Source organism: Amblyraja radiata, chromosome 18, assembly GCF_010909765.2.
Source record: "Amblyraja radiata isolate CabotCenter1 chromosome 18, sAmbRad1.1.pri, whole genome shotgun sequence".
Taxonomy (NCBI): Eukaryota; Metazoa; Chordata; class Chondrichthyes; order Rajiformes; family Rajidae; genus Amblyraja; species Amblyraja radiata.
Window position 1 is genome coordinate 14,222,024 of NC_045973.1, and position 9,940 is coordinate 14,231,963.

General features: G+C 40.4%; 1 protein-coding gene across 3 annotated transcripts in view; it reads right to left on the minus strand.

Moving 5' to 3' along the window:
* cntn3 (contactin 3) overlaps nucleotides 1-9,940 on the minus strand; it is a 1,582,783-nt gene that overhangs the window by 1,467,290 nt on the left and 105,553 nt on the right. The gene's annotated exons all lie outside the window — the stretch shown is intronic.

Sequence of the window (9,940 nt, forward strand, 5' to 3'; positions counted from 1 at the left end):
TAAAATATGTCTCAAAGATTTAAAAACTGGTAAAATAATTTACAGAGCGTAGAAACAAATTAGTACAGATGCTGGTTAACACACTGAAGGAAACAGAGCATTGGAGTAACAGAGCATTGGAGCAGATCTGGCAGCATCTCTGGAGAATATGGATAGATGATGTTTCAGGGTCAAGATTTCTGCAGACTAGTTGATAGTCAATAAATGACAGCATTAACAAGGATAAAGCTCTGTCCCTACCCTCACCATTTGTGAACACCACCCGATCCATGTGGGTACTGACCTCCCTGTCGTAGAAGGCATCCAGCATCATCAAAGACCCACACCACCCTGGCCACGCACAAATGTATCTCCTCCCCTGGTGATTATGGTATAGGAGTCTGAAGACAGTGACCACCAGGTTCAAAAATAGCTTTTCCCCAAAAACCACTATACACAGCACAACCTATGAACTATTTTGGTTGCACTAAAGACTTGGGCGGTTTTTTTTGCACTTGTATTGGGGTTAGTAATAAAATGATTTTTTGTTTATTATCTATTATCAATATGTATCGTCATTCCTATTACATTACTGCAAGCAAGAATCCCATTGTTCTGTTACCAGGACAACTAAACACACCCTTGACTCTCCATTTGGGCATTCCAGGAGTGGAGACTCTGCCTCACGCCAACTGAGGCTTCATGGTTGGACTAAAGGGTTAGGAGGGCCACTGGGATCAGCTAATCACATCTGATCCAGGTTAGGTGACAGAACATGGCTAGTGAAAATGTGTAGGTAGGAACTGCAGATGCTGGTTTACACCAAAGGTAGACACAAAATGCTGGAGTAACTCAACGAGAAAGGCAGCATCTCTGGAGAAACATCACCCATTCCTTTTCTCCAGAGATGCTGCCTGACCCGCTGAGTTACTACAACATTCTGTGCCTATCTATGGCAAGTGAAAACACATGCGGCGTATAGGTGAAGGGTCTAGCCCTATAATATCAAGCCCAACATATGAACAGAATTCATGCTCTACATTTTGCCAATTATGAGTAGAGCATTGAACAGTACAGCACAAAGAACAGGCCCTTCAGCCCACAATGCCTGTGCCAAACATGATGCCCAGTCATGTCTGCACTCATCTCATCCCGCATATCATCTTGTTTTCCCTTCTGCCATCAGGAAAGCGTTACGGGTCCATCAAATCATACACCACAAGGTTAACAAACAGTTTCTACCCCAAGGCCATCACCACTCTGAACTCTGCATTGAACACACAGCCCCCAGAGCCAATATTTTGTTCTGCCACAACACTATACTGTGAAATATTGCACATTCTGACCACGTTTTTCTTGCCGTTTTTGTTGTTTGCATTGCCGTTATTATTTATCTGTTATATTGGAGCTCCACCGCTCGGGCAGTGCGCCTGAGATTTTGTCGTATGTATTTACAATGACAATAAAGTGTATTATTATTAATTATTATTAATGTAGACAGCTGCACAATGGTTCAATGGTTACTTTCGTTTAAAAAGGTCACACTTTATATATAAATGCAGTAAAAAAACAAACAATATGATTTTTTAGTTTAAACTTCCAATCATAATTTAAACACACCTGTAATTTTCTGTACTTTATCAGTAGACTATGTAAAATGCACACCTAGTCCTGGACAACAATCGTTGGAGATCAATGAGCAGATACAGATATCATTTATATCAATTTATATTCAACCTGCAAGTGAAGAGAATTACAATGGCTAATGCTTCAACATATAAATGAAGGATTACATCCACCAAGCAACAAAGTTTCTAATGCTTAACTTGTAAAAAGCAAAGCATTGTGGTTGTCAGAAACACATTTTCCATCAGAACACTGACAATGTTTCAAGGTAAATGGCTGTGCTGTAATTATTTTTTCTTGGTGGAGAAGCAAGGGGAAGTCTAAGTGACAATGGGTGCTGACATGACCAGGCAAGAGAAAAGTCAGGTCAGAACTTGGCAAATCAATCCACTATCTGACATAGCAGCTTGCAACAGAAAAAATACAAGGGCCATTTTTTTTACAGAGGCATGTCTTAGATGCAAGCCTGATGATGCTTGTTGCAGCATTTTTTTTTTGCTGATGCCAACTTTTGGTGTAATGACATCAATCACCATGTTTTCCTTGATCACAACCACTTTCCCAACACAATTCTCCCCAGTTTATTATTTCACAACATAAATTCACAACATCAATATGCTTCAAAGGGCTGCACCCTTCGTACCATCCCTCTCCCCCGACTCTCAGTCTGAAGTAGGGTCTCGACCCGAAACATCACCTATTCCATTTCTCTTGAAATTCTGCCTGATCCACGGTGTTACTTCCGTTTTTTGTGTCTATCTTCTTACCAATATCTGCTCAAGTACATGTTTAGTATTGAATGTACAAGAATCAGGTGTATTGGTCATAGATTAATTCATGATTCATCAGTTCATGAGTTTTAAATTAATGCTGGTATGAACTTTTTCTTTTAAACCTGACAGTTTAACTTCTCCCGCCCGAGTTGTGGGGTTGAAAAGTACCTGGAGCAGGGCCTTACATCGCCCGGCGTGGCTTAAATGGCCGCGGGACTTGCTAGCGCCCGCCGGGGGCCTCCAACATCAAGACCCGGAGCGCGGCCTTGCATCGCCCGGCGCGGCTTTAATAGCCGCGGGAGACTTACCATCGCCCGCCGGGGGTTTTGACTCTGACATCAGGAGGAGAATGAGGAGTGCAGGGGAGAGATAAGACTTTGCCTTCCATCACAGTGAGGAGGAGATTCACTGTGATGGATGTTTGTGTAAATTGTGTTGTGCCTTGGTTCTTTTACTTCTGCAGAAACCAAATTTTGTTTGAACCTCAATGAGGTTCAAATGATAACAAATAAATTGTATCATTGTATTGTATCATTGTATCAGTGCTGAAAATCTGACAAAGAGAAAACACAGGAAACATTCAGCAAGTCAGGCAGCATCTGTGGAAAGAGAAACAATTTGTGCACCATGGTTCTAATAAAATGCTTTGATGTGAAAGAGAGGCACGGGGGCACAGCAATAGAGCTGCTGCCTTTCAGTGCCGGAGACCCGGGTTCAATCCCGACTATGGGTGCTGTCTGTACGGAGTTCGTACTTTCTCCCCGTGCTCTGCGTGGGTTTTATCTGAGATCTTCGGTTTCCTCCCGCACTCCAAAGACGTACAGGTTTGTAGGTTAATTGGCTTGGTATAAATGTAAAATTGTCCCTAGTGTACATGCACCTGCAGTCAGGGTCGAACCTGGGCCTCTGGCGCTGTAAGGCAGTAGCTCTACCACTACCATGATGCCCTACAATTATATTATCTTGATTCTACTTATCTATCCCTCCACCTTCTCTGCATTTCAAAACCAATCGATTTTTAAGGTCTCTCTTCCACAGTTCTGACAAAGAAGTGAAACATTAACCATTTCTCTTTCCACAGATGCTGCCTGACCTGTTGAGTTTTTCCAGCATTTCCTGACTTCATCCTACAATAACCTGGTTTACCTCTTGATATTTCTGTATCAATTAGATTCCCATCAGGTACTCCATGTATCAAGTTTGAATTTGCCCAGAAGAGAAACAAGTACGCATTTGAATTCACCTGTGTAACTTGGCTTCTGAATGACTATACAGTATTCTGGTATTGATATTCTCCAGCAGTACAAAGCCACAAGGGTCTGATGCGAGGCCAGACTTGATGATTAATGATCGAGTTACCAAGAATTTGTTATGTTCAGTGGTAATGAAGAAAGCAGCCACTAAATCTTTATTAGAATGCAAGTAGAGTCATACCTGCAGCATTAGGAACAATTACTGCAATCAATTAAAGGAACCTTGGCTCATGGGACGAGAAACAAACTTCAGCACACTGACTGAAATATGATTTGAGTGACTGAAATATTTTAAAAAATGCCAAATTACAATTTAATTTTGCATTTTTGGTTGTATTGGCCTCTGGATAAATTCTACGAATTTCAGAGATTTTCTTGGGCCAAACACCGAGGAAAAAGGCACATTTGTCACAGCAGAATTTGTAGTGACAGGTGATTTGTCGTGACAAATTTCTCTGATCCATGTTTCATTTGACACAAGGCCCAAAATAGTGGAGACAGGGGCATGCAGCACAATCTGCAGCAAATTCAAAATAAATTGGGAATATTTTTCAAAGGATGAAGGAACTGGGCAAACTGAAATGAAACAACAAACCGTTAGCAGGCTCCTTTGTGAGGATAAGGCACATTACAAAGGTGGAACATGTGAAATTTTGGTCTGTGGCTAAAGCAATACCTGACCTGCAGATGTTTGAAGCTGACATTATGTATTTGCAAAAGATAATTGAAGTGTCCAGCTCACCAGCATGATGAATACAACCAACATTATTGGTTTTATTCCACAATATGAGCTGCAGAAACTGTGCTCGTCTGAGGGTGACCTTGGAGGTCTCCTAATTTTCTCTGGCTGTATCTTCAGCATAGAGAGTGACCTGTTTCCACTCTGGTTTTGTGGGTTCAGAGATGACCAATTAGGCCAATCTTGGAGGTGCATGCTCTTCCTCAGATAGGTGATAAGGTTCACTACTTAATAAACAGACAACTCACAAAAACGTTAGGTAGACCAACTCAAACTCCCCCGGCCTCCACTTAAGAGAAGGTACAAATACAAACAATGTCTGCCAATTGTAGCCCAACTGCTGAGGTTCAGGTGAACTTGGTTCAGGAGTATATTATCAATTCACAATGATAGAACAGCATTCTAACTTTCGAGACACAGAAATTTCAGATGCTGGAATATGGATCAAAACTCAGCTTTGGAGGAACTCAATGGGTCAGTCAGCCACTGTGGTGAGAATGGACAGGTGATGTTTTGGATTTGGATCACACCCGAAAAGTCGCCTGTCTATTCCCTCCACAGATGCTTCCTGACCCACGTAGATCCTCCAGCATTTTGTGTTTTGATTAACCTCCTAACCTTCATTCATTGGCTCAAAATATGAATTCCATAAACATATTCATGCAAAGGAATGCGTCCCTTTGTACTTATTTTCTCTCTTTAGATACATTTTAAAGTACATTTCCAACATTTGGAACGAGGCAAAAATTAAGAACTGTCAAAATATTGCCAACGTTTTTTCAATCTTTTTAAAATAAATTTAAAACTTTTGGTTTTACCTTTTGAATTCCAATTTCTTTTAAATTCATTATGAACTTATCTGTCAAATTCATATATTATAAACTCTTCAAAGCAATTACTTTTTTTTTAAGATTGTGCAGTTATGAACAGCAAAATAATTTTAAACATGAATATGATAATCAATTTGGTTCTCACAGATAATTTAAAATGTTGAAAAGGCATTAGAGTTAAATTTCATTCAGTTTTTTTGCGATTAGTTCATTGTCAGTACATAATAATAATTTTCATATTACATTCATAGAAATAACAGGAATATAAAAGGCATGAATTGTCAGTTGTTAGGACAGATCATGTTCTTACTCCTCATGTTGTTCACTTGAATTTTATTAGCACATATATCCTTGCAATAAGATGTATAATGTTGTTAAACCATGGTGACTGAATGGAAGGGATTGCATAAAAGATTTTTAGCATGTGGCTTATCATGTGATATAAAGTGACAACTCTCTTTCCTCTGCCTGAGATTCATCACATTCTGGGATTTAAATAGTCTTGTCTGACTCTTTATTTTTCACAACTAGGAAATGTGATATTTTTGGGAGATGCTGCTTTTGGCCTGAATTTTTAATTTAAAATATCAGCTTAGACATTCGTGTGAAAACATTGCGGATGGCCCTTAGTTATTCCGTCAATATTTATTATGTAAATCAAGTAAACTGGTAACTACTCGATTATCTTATTATTTATGAATTCTTGCTGTAGGCTGTTGGCAAATCTATCTAAATTGGCAACAAATTAAAAGTACAACATCAACAGTCTTATCATTTTCAGGGATGCAACAAATATTAAATTGACTCATGTGTTCAGATCACTCTCACAAATAGACCCTATATCCTTCTTTCTAGAGTGCTCCAATGCTATTCAAAACCCAATCATATTAGAACATAGAACCCTACAGCACAGGAACAGACCCTGTGGCCCACAATGTCCAGGCCAAACAATGTGCCAAGTTAAACTAATCTCCTCTGCTCCTCTCCTCTCCTCATATTAAAACTAGTCCTAGGAGTTGATGGTCAACCTTGTCACTGGATCTATAATTCACATTCTTCAGCTATATCCTGTTCCCCTAACCTTTCAACGGATAACAAAATCTACCTCCACTATGCTCCTGGCATATATTCCAGGGTTTATCCATTTTCATCAGTTATGATTTTAACTTTAATCAATGTTTTTCCACATGCTCTGATTCGCAATCTTCACCATTTTCACTATCACCATCAGATCCCTTCTCTAACTTCACTATTCCAAGCTGAGCAACCAAGCTTTTTCCTGTTTGGTCATCCAGGGAACACCAGCTTTAATTATCCAACATCTTTCCCCACTTAAAAAAAGTGGCAAAGCAATGCATAACCTTTCATTTTTTGTTTGCATTTTTGCCTTCTGTTTTGAATTCTAATTTATCCAGCAATTATTTTTCTGGTCCATTTACTTCTCATTCCATTGAAATCAGCACCTTTGTAATCGGTCATCGATCATCCGTACACCAATTCCATGTTACCCCAATTTTGCATTCTACGCATTAGGAGCAATTTATAGAAGCCAATTAAACTACAAACCCGTACATCTTTGGAATGTGGGAGGAAACCTGAACACCTGGAGGAAACCCACACGGTCACAGGGTGAACGTGCAAACTGTGTACAGTCAGGACCTGTAGTCAGGATCGAACCCGGGTCTCTGGAGCTGTGAAGCAGCAACTCTACCCCTGCACAATTGTTCTGGTCATTTTAATCTGAATTTAACTATCAGATAAGTATACTTTATGTAATAATAGGATTTTTAGACTTCAATCAGAGGAAGATCCAGTGAGGATTGCCAGAAATCCCAGTACTCATTAAATGGTGAAGCAATTATAAAACTTCAAGTATATAAACCATGGCTTTTTCATTTCTGCAGAATGTCATTTATACTTTTTGTAAAATCATATTGGAACACTGCACACAATTTCAGAATCGAGCTAATCTGCCTGGCTTTGGAACACATATAATACTTCAACAATTAATAAATAAATGGAAATATTAGTTCAAGCATATTTGTCGTCCTCCTTTGCTGCATTAGTATATTTTATTTTTTCCTTGCCTTATTCTCATTACAAATATTGATAGCCGTGAAGGGTTGTGGCGGAATGGTGCAGATGAGGCATTCCATGACATTTTCTTCCACGTGCTAACTTGGGCATGTAAAATCATCCAAAATAGCTGGTGTGGAAACACGAGAAAACTCAGTCTGATTCTGCATTTGTCTTCATTCGTGGGTATATATTCTCAACAGGTGTTATTAAATAGGCAGCGTACTGTGAACACAGAACACAGAACTATACAGCACGGGAACAAACCCTTTGACCCACAATGTCTGTGCCTAATGTGATGCTAAGTTAAACTAATCTCTCCCTGCCTGCATGTGCCGCACATCCCTCCATTCCCTGCAAAACTCCTGTCCAAATAGCATTAGAAATGCCACTGGAGTGAAACACTGGAGTTCACTTTATTTCACCACAACCGAGAACAGTCCAGTTGAAGGCCTTTTTTACGTAACCCACTTAAGACCACCTGCAAATAGTCTGAAGATGACAAATGCAAAGTAATTGAAGACATAAAATGCTGATTAGTTTGACATAACGAAAATCAGAAGGTAAAAGCACCACATTGGGGCAAATTGAGCTGAATGGCACAATTTTTCAGGCTCCACACAGGTCGAGAATTAGTTCTGAAAAACGCACAAATGGGATGCTGAGAAAACTTCAGCTGGATAAACTAACCACCTCCAGCAGCACTCAGAGCAGAATGATTGTGACATTCATCAGTGTTGATCTGAGCCCATGTTGTTATTTTCAAGCTACATATTCCAGCCAACAGGATATCTTAGCCTTTCGCAACCGTATACAATATTCAATTGAATGAAGCACTACCAACGAAAGTGAAGAAGGATCATTTGATAGCTTCATTTAGGTGGCACAGTAGTAGAGTTACTGTCCGACAGTGCCAGGGACCTGGGTTCCATCCTGACTGCGGGTGTTGTCTGTACAGAGTTTGTACATTTACCTTGTGACCATATGGGTTTTCTCCAGGTGGTCTGGTTTCCTCCCACACTCCAAAGTCGTACAGGTTTGTAGGTTAATTGTCTGAGGTAATTTGGTAATTGTCGCTAGTGTGTACGATCGTGCTGGTGTATGGGGTGCTTGCTGGTCGACATGGACAGTGGGCCAAAGGACCTGTTTCCACGCTACATCTCTCAACTTTCATGAGAGAGCTAGATAGAGCTTTATAGATAGCAGCATCATGGGATATGGGGAGATGGCAGGAACGGAGGATTGGGGATGATCAGCCATGATCACATTGAATGGTGGTGCTGGCTCGAAGGGCCAAATGGCCTACTCCTGCACCTATTGTCTATCTAAACTGAACAAAACTATTGTTTAGTTGCTGTGTTGTTTTTTTGCTAAACAGGACATCACAGTGTGCTGTCTGAGTTTGTGCATTCTCCCTGTGAAGCATGGGTTTTCTCCAGGTGCTCCGGTTTCCACCCACACTCCAAAAACATACAGGTGTGTGCGTTAATTGGCATCAGTAAAATTATTAAATTGTCCTTAGTGTGTTGGATAGAGCTAGTGTACAGGACTGCACAGACTCGGTGGGCCAAAGAGCCTGTTTCCACACTGTACCTCTAAACTGAACTACTGTTTAGATGCTGTGTAGGTTTATTGCAGTACAAGACAGACTCAGGATGATATGACAGGTTAAAACATCTCAGGTTACTCTCGCCCATCAGGAGCAGCAGACTTGGATTCTACCCAAGGTGTGTTCTCATAACCCATCCATTCCCCAATCTACCGTAACTTCCAAAGGTAGTGGCCTACTCTAGTTCAATGAAAGTGCAGAAGCAACACCAGGTGTACCGAAAAAGGAGATACAAAGCTCCAAACAGCAACAGAGTATATGATGCAAAACAGGGTCCTAATAAGGGTGATGTAGACTCGTAACTACTCCATTATCTTATCAATCAAATCAGCAACATCTGTAATCTTACCTTATCCAGTTGTGCATCTATCTATCTATCTATCTATCTATCTATCTATCTATCTATCTATCTATCTATCTATCTATCTATCTATCTATCTATCTATCTATCTATCTATCTATCTATCTATCTATCTATCTATCTATCTATCTATCTATCTATCTATCTATCTATCTATCTATCTATCTATCTATCTATTTCACTCCAACTTGGGGTTGAGTGGTGCCATCTGCTTCATGATGTCCTGCCACTCTCTTCTCTCCTTAGCTAGCCTGCTAGCTCTGACCAGAGGGTTGATGTTCTTTTTGCTGCAGTCTGCTTTCAGGCAGTTAATCCATCTTTTTGGAGGCTTCCTCTTGGGCGGTTTCCATGGACACGTGCTTCAAATCCTAGTTTGGGAAAGTGTGAAGGTGGCATTCGCTGGATATGGCTGGTAATGTGGTATTTTTGTTGTAATTCTGTCCAGAATGATTAATTCCATACCAAGGGTTGCACGTATGGTGGTGTTCCAGATCCTGTCGAGACGTGACACTCCCTTTATTTTGCCAAGGCACATCATTTCATGTGGAAAGTCTGTTTTCATCTTCCATCTTAATGGGCCTGTCCCACTTACAAAACAGGCAACTGGAACGGTGACTGTCAGAGTGGAACACACATGCACGCACACACACATTCCTTCACCAGCCCGTTATGCAGGCGGGGGACAGGGCAAGCG